Below are 16,503 nucleotides of genomic sequence, written 5' to 3'. Positions count from 1 at the left end.
TCAGAAGAGCAATATAAAAATCAGATTTCAAAGCACACAAGAATAAAGACACATCTTTGACGGTGAAACTTTTTTCTCATCTATGATTTTTCTTTCGACAGGGAAGCAAATTGCTTGAATATATATTAGTTTCCCTCTGCGTGAATTCTTTGGCATGTTTGCCGACACACTTCGTGGTCCTGTAAAAACAACTTAATTAAGAAAAGGATAGATCACAAGATGCGAAAACCGATCCATCTTGTCCACACTTGATTTATCTCTTTTTTCGTTTTTTTTTTTTTAGGGATTAAAAAACAGTATTGTATTATGTCGAACAAAATAAAAATTGAAATATTTTCTATCCAATATTTTTTTTTTAAGAAGATGTTAACAGTGCGCATTTTCTGTCTAAAATCGATCTTTTTTTCTCTAATTTATTCTTTTCTCGAATTCGTTTCTTTCTTCTTTTTGCAATCATTTTACAATATACGATACATATATACAGGGTCGATCTACACTTTTGTGGCCCTTCAGCTATATGATCTTAAAGAGGCCCCATGTTTTTTACAAGCATCTCCCTTCTTCCTTTTTGCAGTTGTAAAAAAACAGGAAGCGCGCTGCGAATAATAATATGCAAATGTATTTTTTTATATATTTTTATATCTATTTATACAACTATTCTTGCGAAGAACTTAACGTATCATCTCCATAGTTACAAAATAAACAACTTTCGATATTTTAACTAAAATAGGAAAACTATAATTTCTTTTCGGCTGACCGCGAAACTATTGTAATAAATTTTTTTTTGATATAAGCATAAAAACCATAATTGATAAAAAATAGAAAAATATTCCATGACAAAATACATTTTTATTATTTTAATATTAATTTTATATTAACAAAAAATATATTAAAAATATTTAAATTTTTTATATTTTGTCGAGGAGGCTCCTTATAATGTGTGTAGTTTATACGTAAATCCGGCACTGCATATATAGCTATGCACACATGGGTTTTTCTATTTTTTCATGATATTATAAAACTGTCTTACTTATATTCACGGTAATAAGTTAATTAGTTAAAAGTTAAGAAAAGTTAATAACTTAGCTTAGATAATTTAAAATGTATTAATTTTTAATTTCAATTTATTTTCGACCTCAAACTTATTAACTTTGTTTCTCAGTTATAAACGTATATTATTTTTGAAATAAAGTATTATTAATTTTTATGTTTATTTGTCATCAATTGTAATTACCAGAAAATATATTTCTATGTAAGAATTAAAATTTCTTTATTATAAATTTTAAAAGAATTACCAACAAAATTCTAATTTAATATAAATAATATTTTTAAAAATAAACTTTTGATTTAATTTTAGATCATTTAATCTTAATTCGAACTGAGTTGATTTATTGTTCATAAAACTTTTAACTTAACTAAATTAATTTTATAAGCAACTAACTTTAAGTTAACTTATAAAAAAATCATTAATTAACCAATTCTAGTTTGAAGGAATAAAATTAAAAAAAAATAGAGGACAGCTTTCAATGTTGGGATAGAGGCAAAAGCAAAGTGAATAATGAGATGTGATGAAAATAAACCTCGCATGCTCGACTTTCTTTCTTTTCTAGATATCTTTTTGCACGGTGTTGTTTAAATTAATTATTTACATTTAAATTGAATATAACTCTTTTGTAGTTCGCCTTTATGTAAATTGTAATTGGTAATTAATATTTATATATTGCTGCACACAAGGCAACATAATCCTTGACAATAATGGATCCTATCAATATTAATCAGAATAATAAAATAAAGAATATAAAAGTGTAGAGGAAGAGAGAAAGGGAGTTTTTACTTTGAAAAAAATCTCAGACAATTTTCTGGAGTTAATTTTATTTGTAACTTCCAGAAAATTTAATCGGATGCACAAGTTAAAAAAATTAATTTTGCTTGCGTTAAGATTAAATAAATATTTATTTATTAGCACCTTTTTCGAGTAATCGTTGCATCGATTTAACATACGCATATTAAGTAATGAATTATCATCTTTATGAGAAAGACGTGTGTTGTGATTCATGATTTGTGAGTTTGGATTACATTGAGAATCTGTATATTAATCGTATCAATGGAAGTATATTTTTGTCGAAATACACTTTCTCTCTCCGACTTTTATTTAAACTTCCAATAATTCAGTTTTTTTTTAATTATTATATTTATTCAATTATTAAAATTGCGAGGATCGAAAAAAGATGTTGAAGCGGAAAAGTTTGGGGAAGTTTATTTTCAAGTTTTATTCTACCATCGCGAAACAAAATTATCTATATAACTTTAGTTTTTACACTGAAAAAAAATGATGACTAGTTACAAATAAATTTAAATAAATATTTAATAAATTTATTTTATAAATCAAAAATAAAAATTAATTAAATCAAAATATTCTGTTTCGTGATTAAAATAAATAAATTGGAGGAAATTTTTTTTTCAGTGTATAAACCCAATCTGTGAAAAATTTAATATTGCCCGATTCTGAAGCTATGCAAAAATTGATATCTTCCAACGGCTGCAAATCATCCACGCGATCACAATCTAAGAATCCCTTGTATTCTTATTACATAACACTTTACTTTTTTAATCACCGTAGGATACTTAATTTTAAATTAGCGTATAGTGTTTATCATGTGATAAAATATCTGGGGAGCAAAACCGCTTCTGGTCTCCCGGAGAAAGAGACTTTTTGCATTCGGGAAATTCAGAAGCGAATCAAATGTACGTATTACGTAACATTATTTATGAAAAAAACGAAAAATGGAAGAGAGAGAGAAAAGCGTAATTTTATTATAGACGCTCTGGGACTTCTCTTCTCAAGCGCCCGAACAAAAAGAATATACAGAAAATTAACAAATTACAAGGTAATAGCAGGGCGCATAGAATTTAACATATGTGAATGCGCATGTACATAAAGTGTGTTTAAAGCATAGATAAAGTATAATAGCGTGTGTATATGCAATTGTATAATTACAACAATGTTACACCTAATCGTAGAGTTTGAGACTACAGCGTGCCAGAGTGTCAGCCAACGGCATTAGTACAATTCAACCTAACAAACTCGACCAAGCAAATACGCATAGAGTCTCCCCCTAAAGATCTCGATACTAGAAGAGTCCTGTATATTGACAGGAAAGCTATTCCACAGTTTGGCAGACAAAGCCAAACGATCTCCTATAGAGTTCTGTACGACAACGAGGCAGCGAGAGTGCACTGTCAGTGGTCCTAGTGACACGAGAAGTTATTTGCGATCTAAAGGCAAACCTCTCGTAGAGTCGAGAGAGAGAGAGAGAGAGAGCCGTGTATTATACGGCTTCAATCAGGAAACCGATCGGAATTGTTTTTTTCCTTTCTTCAAGAAAATATATTTTACTGACTTGATTCGTATAAATAAATTCCATTTTACTCAACACAAATTTAATTCTTATTTTTATATTTTTTTAATATTTTTATTTTTATATTTTATATTTTTTTATATTTCATATTTTTTAAAATATTTTTATTTCTATATATCATATTTTTTTTAAATATTTTTATTTTTATATTTCATATTTTTTAAATATTTTTATTTTTATGTTTAATATTTTTTTAAATATACTTATTTTTATATTTAATATTATTTAATTTTGCAATAAATTTTGTAATATAATATATTACGTATATTCTCCATTGTGAAGTACAATTTGTTTCTATTTATTGTCGGACGATACTTTGTTAATTTATTTTCCGAAAAATGTGAAGGTTTTGAAAAAAATTGTTGACCATCATTCATTGTTACTCAGCATCGTTAGGAAAATTTGTTTCAGTTTTTAATGAATTTTTCGAGTGTTCTAAACAGAGAAAATTTTTCTCTTTGAATGTAGCCTGAAAATCCTGGAACAAGATTGGAAGAATTTTATGAGTTTCTCTGATTAATATTTACTACAAAAATATTAATATTTTATTGTGATAGATATATTAATATTTTTTATGTAGTAAATATTAATCAGAAGAACTTGTGAAATTCTCTCTCGATTACCATAATTTTTAGGATAAATTTTAAGAGAAAATTCTCTCTGTGCACTAAAAAAAAAATTTATTGAATTTGAATATTTATTTAAATATATATACTGTCAAATCAATTATTTATTTGACTCTAATAATATTAATTTGATATAAATTTAATCAATATAATCATATGAAAATTTGCAATTGTATTACGTTGAATATATTATTTTTTAAATCACAATCTACACTTCATTCCTCTCGACCAATAGAGCCGAACGATTAAGTAAGAAAGAAAATTTGGAAAATTTGGAAACTAAGGAATTTGAATTCTATGGTTGGGATCTCAGAAATACCCCGTGTTCCTTCTCTTGACATCTTCTGTAAAGAAATAGGCTGTAAAGAAATCCGAAAGTCGGACCAATATTTTTTTTGCCTATTTCTTTACAGAGGATGTTAAGAGAAGGAACAAGGGGAATTTCTGAGATCCCAACCATAGAATTCAAATTTCTTAGTTTCCAAATTTTCTTTCTTTCTTAATCGTTTGGCTCTATTGGTCGAGAGGAATAAAGTGTAGATTGTGGTTTAAAAATTAAAGAACTGACTTAAAAATATTCTTATTATATTATTTTTTGTATATAAATCACAATTATATATTTAGTTAAATGCAGAGATCATTTTAATATAAAAATGCTTATTCAAATAAATTCGATACGTGGAACGTTTCAAGGAAATCATTTTGCTACATCCACACATTTTGTACCGATCAGTTCTTATGCAATAATGATCAGGAAGAATTTTTATCTTGCTTTTGATCCTTGACATCGCGTAATGTCTTTTTGTAATAAAATATTATGATACTTAATAACGAACAATTATATTAGTTAACAATTACAGTTTTTTTAGTAATTCTGAAAACTATAAATTTTAGATTGCATCATAAATGGAATATTTGCATTTTATTTTAATATATCATTTAAAAACCAGGAGCATTTACATAAATTTGTATAAAAACGTATTACAAATTTTTATCTCTTCTTTTAATTTAGCTTTAATCAATTTTGTGCTGAACGATGTAAAGAGATAAAAATATTAATAAAGAATTATTTACAAAATTACAATGAAAAGGGTGTAAATAAAAAAACAAATATTTTGTTGACAACTTTGTTAAGAAATCAACAAAGTGAGAGACAATAAAATGAAATTTTTTTCGAAAGTATATAATAAATATAAATAATTTAATAAATCTAATAAAATTTAAATTAAATTAAATTTAATAAAATTTAAATTTAATAAATTAAATAATTTAAAGAGAAATGAAAAAACGCTTCTCTTTTTCTCTGGTAACACATTTTCGTGCATCATCATAATTTCCTATTCGCGACTTCTCGCTCGGGGTTCATGGACTTTTGGAATTTTTTTTTCCCCTCGTTCGTTGGAAAGATGTGTACCGGGCAAAGTAAACAAGCCGATCAGCGACGTCGCGGGTCTAAATATAAAATCGTAACGAATCAATATATGTTGAAGCGTGCCTTCCCGTGCGAGATATATCGGATAAGTATCGGAACGGATATCTGGAGCAGGGCTTGCTGGAGCACACGTGCGTTGCTCAACACGTCTCCGATGATCTTCGATTAATTGAACGTGTCCCCCTGAAGGGAGATTATCGAGCGAGAGAAAGTGCAACAACTTTGCTCTTATCTTCGCGACTCGCATTTTCATACATCAGTTCCCATATGGCAACGTGTTAAAGGGAGCATCGCGTTTTTCACATGACAGGAACGTACTGTCAGTGGAGTAACGCAGAGTAATAATGCAAGTAATCAGGGGAAATGCGGGCAACCGGGCATTGTTAGGGAATTTGATAAATCTGGAATTGTCAGGGAAATGTCAGAACATTTTACTACTTATCTGGATTTTTTTATTAAAAATTAATACATTAATTTGATTGAAAATGGTTTATTTAAAAGTTTTGTTGTGATATTAGATACCATTAAATATATTCAAATATATATATTATAATTTGTTAAAATATATTAAAAATAAAATTTGATATAAATAAAAAAGATGATTAATCATTAAATTGATTTATCATATATTGTAGATATATGCAACTTATATATTTGGGAAAAATAATACTAAAAAGTCAGGGAAAAAATTAATTTCTGGTTTTGGAAAATCTGGAAAAATCAGGAAATTTTTTCATCGAGTCTGCTGGACATCTTGAAAAGGGCTAATAAAAACCAGATAAACTTGTCTTTATTTTTCACTAATTATTTTGAATATTTCAGACTTTTCTGTGAACTATCTTCATCTTCTTTCTGAATCTTAACTTTCTGATTTCATATGTTTAATTTTATTAAATCCAATGGAATAACAGAACAAAAGTACACTGAACAAAAAATTTATTGAATTTGAATAAGTATTTATTTTAACACTGCCAAATAAATCATTTATTTTATTTGATATAAGAAAATCCTTTTCAAATCAAATAAATATTTATTTCAAACAAACGATTTATTTGGCAGTATTAAAATAAATATTTATTAATTCAATAATTTTGGTTCAGTGTACAATATTTGAAGAATTAGAAAATTTCGTAATTATAATATTAGGTCCTTGAATAAGTTCTCGCTGTTTCTTAAAAGATGGCGTAGCGGCACTCTGTGCATGGAATTTCGTACGGAAACGCATCAGCTAATTGTAAGTAGTACTATATGTAACCTCAAATTCTAGTAAATACAGTTTACCACAGTGTCAACCACGTGTTTAATTACCTATTGCGAAAATGTCTACTTTTGTGCCAAATAAAGTGTTTTTGCGGGGAATTTTATTGCACTGCTTTATTCAAAAGAAATCTGCAGCTGAAGCACACAGAATTCTTGTTGAAACATATGGTGACAATGCTCTGTCGAATACGACATGCAGAGACTGGTTTAGGCGCTTTAAAAATAATGACTTTGACCTTGAAGATAAAGAACGTTCTGGAGCACCGACAAAGTTGAAGACGAAGAATTGGAGGCATTGCTGTGTGGTCTCTAATGATGGACAATACTTTGAGTAAAGTTATTGTAAGCCTTATATTTTAAATAAATGTTTTTTTTTAACAAAAAAAACAGCGAGAACTTATTCAAGGACCTAATACATTTATAGGTTATTTCAAATTCAGAAGGAGCAAAATTTTTCGCTCGGCAAGGAAGCAAATTGCTTGAATATATATTACTTTTCTTCTCTGCTGGAGTTCTTGGCATGTTTGCCGACACGCTTCGATAATCCTGTCAAAATGACAGTTAAGAAAAGATTTCTTAATTGTCGACAGGGTTGACAGGATTATCGAAGCATGTCAACAAAGGAAACTCCCAGGAGTTTCCGCAGAGAAGGAAGTTAATAGGATATATTCAAAAAATTTGCTTCCCTGCCGAGCGAAAATTCATAGGTGGGCAAAACGATTTACTGTAAAAAATTGCACCGACAAAGTGACCATTACAGGAGTTCCTGGTATTTGTTGGTTCGTTTGAAGATCACAAAAGTCAGAATTTAATCCTAGATGTAGACGTGGCGAAGGAAACCCAAAAATTTCCCTCACATTTCCAACTGTGCTATTTTGCACACAACCATATGTATTGTATATTGTAAAGAGAATAGAGGAACGAATTCAGAGATAAAGTACGAGAAAGTGCAATAAAAAAAGGTCATCAATTTTAGATAATGCGCACTCATCTTTTTAGGCAAAAAAATTAGAAGGAAAAACATTTTCATCTTTGACTTTGTTCGACATAGTACAATATTATTCTTCAGTCCCTAAAAAAAAAGATAATTCAAGTGTGGACAAGATGGATCCATCTATATCTAGGATTAAATTCTGACTTTTGTGATCTTTAAACAAACCGACAAATAATAACTATTTTTCTCGAAAAATTGAATAGTTTTCGACATAATGGCAAAAAACTAAAATTTACCTCTTTTTAATCCCCATGAATTTAAAGGTATTTTTCAGGATTTCATTAGAACATTGAAATAAAAGTCTCCACAAAAATTCAGCTTGATTATAATTTTTTTGCAGTTTTGTCCTTTTCAAATCTAATTTTACTGGACTATATATAATTTCCGGAAAAAAGAGAATCCGAGTAAAAATTTTTCCGCGTGTAATAGTCCGCGGATTCCATCTGCATATACTACCAAGACATTATATATCTCATTCGCATTCTTTGCGGTTTTATTGATTCTATCAAGGTATTGATACATACGTAGGATGCACATTTAATCGGGACTGAATGAGCTTCGTTATTCATTCTGGTCCGATTGTTCGACGCAACGCGGCGTGTGCACATTTTCTTTCAGACTTAATTCGCTCTATATCTTCGAAACGATTAATTCCACGAAAAAAAGTATAATAATCTTTTTTGTAGAGAATTTTATAAGCTACAATTTTGATAATAACTATTTTTCTTGAAAAATTCATACTTTTCGAGTTAATGGCAAAAAACTAAATTCCATCTCGCTTCTATTAGTTGAGAGAGATCCTCGCTGCAGCTTCTCTTTCTCTCTCTCTTTCTCTCTCTCTCTCTCTCTCTCTCTCTCTCCCCTCTTTCTTTCTTGCCGCACGTGACTGCCTTACACGTGCCGCCGTCCAGTGGAATGTATACATATATACATCGAGACAGTACGGTACCAAGTAACCGTTGTGCCACGGTATACTTACCATATGGTTCGTGCCACCATGGAGTGCCCCGTTTTTGCAATCATCGCGAAGGGCACGGGCGAATTCCGCAGCGGCACTAACAGCCTGTTTTATGCGATTAATGGTACGGATTGTTTTGTTATGACATTCTCGAAATCGCTGGCCGAGTTAAGCGCGCGATTACGATTGCAATTGCAACTCGCCGTATTTTTTCATCTTATTGTCGGATATTAATTTTCGCGCAATTAAATTTATATCTAAACGTAACGGCTGTGGGAGAAATCGATTTTCTCAGAAGACTGTATTGTAGAACAATTTATTGTGTCTGATTTAATATATCTGAATTAATTATTTGTATTATATGTTTGTATTGTGACTTTTAATATGTATATCTTTTTTTAAATATATTTTTTTCCAATCAAATCGATATTGCAGCGTTGACGTTTGGGAATTTATTGAAAAAGGGAGCTCGAGTTTCATTGCTTTTTTTTCAACCGCGTTTCTATACGATTATATAACCGCGGAATATCTTTAACCCTTAAACATTAATGAGGGGGGCTTCCAATGTCCGACCCTCTGATGAAAAATTTTTAAATTACTTGCATTTAAAAATTTTTTATGATATAAATAAAAAATGCTATTTTTAGATGTGATGAAAGTGTAGAGCAAAATGGTGCGAGCCTTAAGCAGAAATAATCGATTTTTTATTCGAAAAACATTAGTCATTAGTTATAATTAAGGTTCATTTTCGAGGCTTATATGGACACATTAAAATTTCCAAGCGTAGTTATTCACTTCTAATGTCCGGAGTCAAATATTATCTCTCGGGCGCTTTGAGCATACAATATTATCGAAGGTTTTTCAAAGATGATTTAAGAGAAAATTTTGAGGATATTAAGGACAAATTCTTAACGAGACGACTCGTTAGGCTGCTCATTACGCTTGTTACGAGGAGAGAGAGTTTCAAAGCCATTAAGAATAACTATACTTTGAGATACATAAAGCGTTTGAATTAATTTCTACAAATGTAGAATCGGCAAACTGCAAGTGCATCCTTCTGGATGTGGCACGCAAATTATCCAGGATATCGGAGATTCCCAGCGGAACCTCTCGCGTGAGATCGCGTTAACCTTCGGCGATGATTTTCTAGCGCTAGATTCAGCCGGATCTCTCGGTTTCCTTCTCTGCCATCTCGTCTCGATTGAAATTTGCTTAAAAATTCAAAAAGAGATTTATACAAAAATAAGGAGATAGCGATGGAAGAGAAGAAGATGCACAAAAAGTGAAAGTGACGATGCCGCTTATTATCTCTTGACAGAATAAGCGACCGTATTTCCTTGTCACGAGAGACCTTTTTTTTTGTGCTGCCTTTGAATGAGTCAACGAAGTAAGAATAAGACAGGGGAATAGCCTTATTAGTCATCCTTTCCTAATATATACACGTATATATAGTGCGATATCTCTTAAATCTTCAATACATAGCTGGAACGTTATCGCATTCCGTTGTTTTCAATAAGATAAAGTAGTTAGGCAACGAAAAAGAAAACGACGCGTCAGATATTTCATTTGGTTGCCAATAAAATTCTTCAATAATTTGTGCAATTACACAATGATTTTTAGGATAAATTCTACGAGAAAATTCTCACTGTATGTATAATATTAAAAAATAATAAACATATATAACAAATGTACATAGAAATGTATTTTATATTATATATCAGAGAGAGAGTTGTTAGACAGAAATCATTAATCGATGTAGGCGTCCTACTTCATCATTTCCGAGACTATTCATCAATCTTGAGTCGATTCTACTTTAATAAAAATTTTTATTAGGTAAAACGAAATCTCACTTTATTTTTTTTAAACAAAAATCATCGAATGCATTAAATGTATGAAAAAAAACGAAAAAAATATGCGCAGGTTTTACTTGTTTTCCAGTTGTTTTACTCGCAACTCTCTCTGAGAGACACATTTCAATATTTTATATAAAAATATTGTCTCGCTGTACATTGAATTGGACCCACTGGGAATAGTTCGATCGCGGATTTTTACATAAGTTTTTACTTTGTAAAAGTCGCTTTACGGTACGCGAGCACAACCAGCGAACGGTTTCTTAATGGTTTTCCCGAATCGCCGGATTATAATGGGTGTCGTAAACGGCATGGATATTTGCTCCACTGATCTTTTCACCGAAAGCACATTAATATAAGTGGTCTTACCGGATGTTTTTTCTCTTTTGTTACAGTAAATCTGGCGGATAGTGGAAACCAGAAAGTCGATATGACAGACTTTGACATACTGAAAATCCTTGGCACTGGAGGTAAGAGATTCGATTGTCGAGCTTATTTTATTATTATTTTTTTTTATTTTTATTTTCTTTAAAAGACACGATTCATTTTCAGGCTTACTTATAATAATCATAGAATTGGGTAACTAGTTAATTAGTTAAAAGTTAAAAAAGTTAATAACTTAGCTTAGTTAATTTAAAATGTATTAATTTTTAACTTTAACTAGTTATTTTCGACCTTAAACTTATTAACTTTCTTCCCAAGTTAAATTTTTTTTATTTCTGAATACCATTATTCTTTTTTTATAAGTTAAACCTATTATTTTTAAATTAAGTGTTATTAATTTTTATAAATACTAATCCTTAAGGTTGCCAGTAATAATTAATAAAAAACCACTCCTCAATGTTTAAAGTCGACCAGACTGGCGATAATTTATTATAAATAATTATTTGAAATACAACGTTTCGGCTGTCATTGCAGCCCTTTTCAAGTACATCTATAAAAAGTTCAATCAAAATAATTATAATTTAATACACTTATTCGCAACAAATAATTATACATTTAAAAACAAAAATGTGTTACATACCAAATTTAAAACAGTAAATCAACTTCTATGCAAACAACCGACAATGTTAACGCTTGTTTTGATGAACAATGCAAGACTGACAGAAGTAAGCACATAATAAATAGATGTTAACTGTTCGCAAGAATCTTAGTCACTAAGCGTTAAGAAAATAGAGACGAAACTAAATGTGTCTTTCGTAATTTAAATCGTCATAATAAAGTCAAATAAATAAAAATAAATAAATAGGTGGATATAAAAATAAAAATAAAAGTAAAAATAAAAACGACTTAAATAACGTCAAGAACACGATCATAAATCCCACTAAAATTCTCCGTATCTTTCTGTAAATTAATACTTTTTCCTTGTTTTTTTATGTAAAACATTTCTGCAATTTCTCTTTTTCTTGTTTGTTTTTCTTCATGCAGAATCACCGGAGAATCCCAACGGAACTCATGATCGTTGCAAGTCCGATGCAAACTAACGACAGAATGCAATGTCTTGTCTTTTTTTATGTTATTTCTATGTTCTTTAATGCGCGTTTCTAAATGTCTCTTTGTCTGTCCAATATAAGCCGAATCGCAATTCGCACATTCAATTTTATAAACCACATCAGTTCTTTTTACGTTTTCGATCCCATCTTTACCTCTTTTTATCAATGTGTCCAATTTTTTTGTGACAGTATATAAAGCATCAATTCCACTTTTATTAATGCAACGCGTAATATTCTCGCTCAGATCTTTAATATAAGGTAACACAATGCAATTTCGCGTATCAAATTTATTTCGATTGGGCGAGTTAAGATTACCGCCAAATTTAATCGTTCGAAGTCTTTTATTAATAAATAATAATCCTTAAGGTTGCCAGTAATAATTAATAAAAAACCACTCCTCAATGTTTAAAGTCGACCAGACTGGCAATAATTTATTATAAATAATTATTTGAAATACAACAACAACGTTTCGGCTGTCATTGCAGCCCTTTTCAAGTACATCTATAAAAAGTTCAATCAAAATAATTATAATTTAATACACTTATTCACAACAATTAATTATACATTTAAATACAAAAATGTGTTACATACCAAATTTAAAACAGTAAATCAACTTCTATGCAAACTACCGACAATGTTAACGCTTGTTTTGATGAACAATGTAAGACTGACAGAAGTAAGCACATATTAAATAGATGTTAACTGTTCACAAGAATCTTAGTCACTAAGCGTTAAGAAGATAGAGACGAAACTAAATGTGTCTTTCGTAATTTAAATCGTCATAATAAAGTCAAATAAATAAAAATAAATAAATAGGTGGATATAAAAATAAAAATAAAATTAAAAGTAAAAATAAATATAAAACGACTTAAATAACGTCAAGAACACGATCATAAATCCCACTGAAATTCTCCGTATCTTTCTGTAAATTAATACTTTTTCCTTGTTTTTTTATGTAAAACATTTCTGCAATTTCTCTTTTTCTTGTCTGTTTTTCCTCATGCAGAATCACCGGAGAATCCCAACGGAACTCATGATCGTTGCAAGTCCGATGTAAACTAATGACAGAATGCAATGTCTTGTCTTTTTTTATGTTATTTCTATGTTCTTTAATGCGCGTTTCTAAATGTCTCTTTGTCTGTCCTATATAAGCCGAATCGCAATTCGCACAATCAATTTTATAAACAACATCAGTTCTTTTTAAGTTTTCGATCCCATCTTTACCTCTTTTTATCAACGTGTCCAATTTTTTGGGGACAGTATACAAAGCATCAATTCCACTTTTATTGATGCAACGCGTAATATTCTCGCTAAGATCTTTAATGTAAGGTAACACAATGCAATTTCGCGTATCAAATTTATTTCGATTGGGCGAGTTAAGATTACTGCCAAATTTAATCGCTCGAAGTCTTTTATTGATGTTTTTGTTAATAATTGTTAACGGGTAACAATTATTAATAAGGATTCTTTTGATTAAATTAATATTTTCTTCATGAAAAATAGGGTCAGCGAGTAAAATAGCCCTATCAACTAGGCTTGTAATCACGCTAATTTTATATCTCATAGGATGATTTGACAGAAAATTAATATAGCGGCCTGAAAACGTAGGCTTTCGGTACCAATTAGTCGTCAATCTACCACCGATACGTATAACGTTCGTATCCAAAAAACTCAGAGAACAATTTTTCTCTAGTTCGAACGTAAACTTAAGTCGAGTGTGGAAACCATTAAACACACGAAGCATATCCTCAATTTTTCCCTTCGGAATAATTGAAAAAATATCATCGACGTACCTCAAATAACAATAGGGTTCGAAATCCAATTGACGCAAACAATATGATTCTAAATCGTCCATAACAATGTCAGAAAGAATCGGAGACAATGGAGACCCCATCGGAGAACCGAAAACCTGTTCGTAAAATTTTCCGTCAAAAACGAAACTCGTTGAGCGCATAACCGTGTCAATGGCGTGTAAAAACTGCGCAAGGCTAAACGTTGTATTTCAAATAATTATTTATAATAAATTATCGCCAGTCTGGTCGACTTTAAACATTGAGGAGTGGTTTTTTATTAATTTTTATGTTCATTTGTCATCAATTGTAATCACCAAAAATATATTTCTATATAAAAATCAAAATTCTAACTTAATATAAATGTTTTTAAAAATTAATTTTTGGTTTAACTTGAGTCAATTTAATCTTAACTTTCACCGAGTTAATTTTTTATTTATGCAACTTCTAACTTAACTAATTTTATGAGCAACAACTAACTTTAACTCAACTTAGTTAAAAAAAAAAAATCATTAACTTACCCAACCTTGATAATAATATACGTTCAATAATATATCTACATTAAATATCTTATAAAATATTCATGTTGAATTATACTTATTATATTACTATTTATAAAATGTATGCTGTATCAAAAAATTTTCATCTATGATATATCATTTATATGTGTATTATAAATATGAAAAATCAAAGATGTATCAATGTGACAGCTTACGGAACAGTCTACCTGGTGCGAAAAAGAATGGGTGCGGACTGCGGTCAACTTTACGCCATGAAGTTATTGAAAAAGGCTTCCATCGTGCAGAAGAAGAAGACGACAGAGCACACGAAGACCGAGAGGCAGATCCTGGAGGCCATCCGAGACAGTCCCTTTTTAATAACTCTGTACTACGCGTTTCAGACTAATGAAATGCTCTGTTTAATCTTAGGTAAGCTTCGACGAGAAATTATAAGCAAAATAAGAAAAAAAATTAATAAATATAGCAATTATAGAAATGGATAAAGTAGATTATTTTATTCAATATATATGATAAAAATATCAAAATGTTGAAAAAGCAATCATAATAATTAAAATGATTAAAACGATAAAAATAATTGGTACAATAAAAAAATATTTATTTTGCCTGGCAAAATATTATCTATAATATTATATTATATCATATAATTATATTATATATTATATATTATATTATATTATATATTATATTATGTATTATGTAACATTATATAATATTATATATTGTATTACATTATATTACGTTATATATTATATATTACATTATATTATATTATATCATATGATATTATATTATATATTTATCAATTAAAAGCAAAACAAAAATACCGTGAAATTCGGATGCAGGAGAGAATTTGGACAAAATATTTTTTTCCACTTGCAGATTATGTTCCTGGTGGTGAGATGTTTACGCATCTGTATAACACTCAATTTGCGGAGAGGGAAGTACGAATTTACGTCGGCGAAATTGTTTTGGCGCTAGAACGTCTCCACGAGGTATGTATTAATAACAAAATATAATAATAATAATAATATGCATAAACAAATAAGTAATTTTTGACAAAAATATTTTATCGGTTCTCCATGTACAAGTCAAAAATAATAGTAAAGTATTTTTCGCTTTAATTCCTGACAAGTTTTTTCGCTTTAATTCCTGACAAGTTTTTTTTATTAAAATTTTAAATTTATTAAATTTAATTAAAAAGTTAATTTAATTTAGTTTGAAATGTAATAGTTGGTTTATATTAAAAATATAATTAACGAATCTCTCTCTCCGTTTTGTCGCAGCTTGGCATAATCTATCGAGACATCAAGCTCGAAAATATTCTGCTGGATAGAGATGGGCATCTCGTATTGACGCATTTCGGTCTCAGCAAGGAATTTTTGCCGCACGAGAGGAACGGCAACGCGCGCACTTACTCATTTTTTGCGGAACCATCGAATACATGGCCCCGGAAGTGGTGCGAGGTTCCAGCAGCCACGATATTGTAAGTTATCATGAGATATGTTTACACCAGCGGATCTCTCAAGTTAATAACGGAGGGTTTCTACAAAATTATATTTGATTTATAATGAAAATATTTTCGCAAATCGGATTTATGATGATTTTTCAATTTTCTAGCTTACAAATAATTAATATTAATGATTAATTATTAAATAATTAATGTGTAATTAATTTGAACTTAATAATAAAATTTTTACAGTAATATTTATGGTGACGTGTTGTTGAAAAGCGATAAAATGTGGGATATTAAATTAATTTTCGCAAGAAAAATTAATTTCAAATTTTAATAGTTGCGAAATATGTAAGTAAATAAAATATGTGTAAGTGAAAATGAACAGAGGTTTTATTACAATTATAATTATAGAATTAGAAGAAAAACAGTTTCAATAATACGGTAATATAAATAGTAGATTTAATTTCTAGTAACAATTCAATAAACGAAACATTCTATTTAATTAAATTTACAATTATTTTTGTAAAATAAAACAAATTTGTCAAATATACAACTCGAGTTCGAAGGCAAGCTAAAGTTTAGCTCACCCTGTATATATAGGTTCGATAATAATGTACAGCCGCATAAAACATTCAACTTTGATTCATTCCATTTCAATTGTAATCAATGTTTACTGTTATCTAAATAAAATTATATAGATGATTATC

At 29.5% G+C, this 16,503-nt stretch overlaps 1 pseudogene across 1 annotated transcript in view; it reads left to right on the top strand.

Moving 5' to 3' along the window:
* LOC114944924 (ribosomal protein S6 kinase alpha-5-like) overlaps positions 1–16,503 on the top strand; it is a 55,125-nt pseudogene that overhangs the window by 36,418 nt on the left and 2,204 nt on the right. The window contains exons 2-5 of the transcript XR_014925247.1: positions 10,935–11,009; positions 14,533–14,751; positions 15,223–15,335; positions 15,627–15,826. The product of XR_014925247.1 is annotated as a ribosomal protein S6 kinase alpha-5-like (transcript). The remainder of the gene's footprint in view (positions 1–10,934; positions 11,010–14,532; positions 14,752–15,222; positions 15,336–15,626; positions 15,827–16,503) is intronic.

The sequence above is a fragment of the Nylanderia fulva genome, unplaced genomic scaffold (assembly GCF_048542155.1).
Source record: "Nylanderia fulva isolate GAGA-0341 unplaced genomic scaffold, ASM4854215v1 Scaffold34, whole genome shotgun sequence".
Lineage (NCBI taxonomy): Eukaryota > Metazoa > Arthropoda > Insecta > Hymenoptera > Formicidae > Nylanderia > Nylanderia fulva.
The sequence above is the reverse complement of the archived record's forward strand: the minus strand, read 5'-3'. Positions and strand labels throughout refer to the sequence as shown.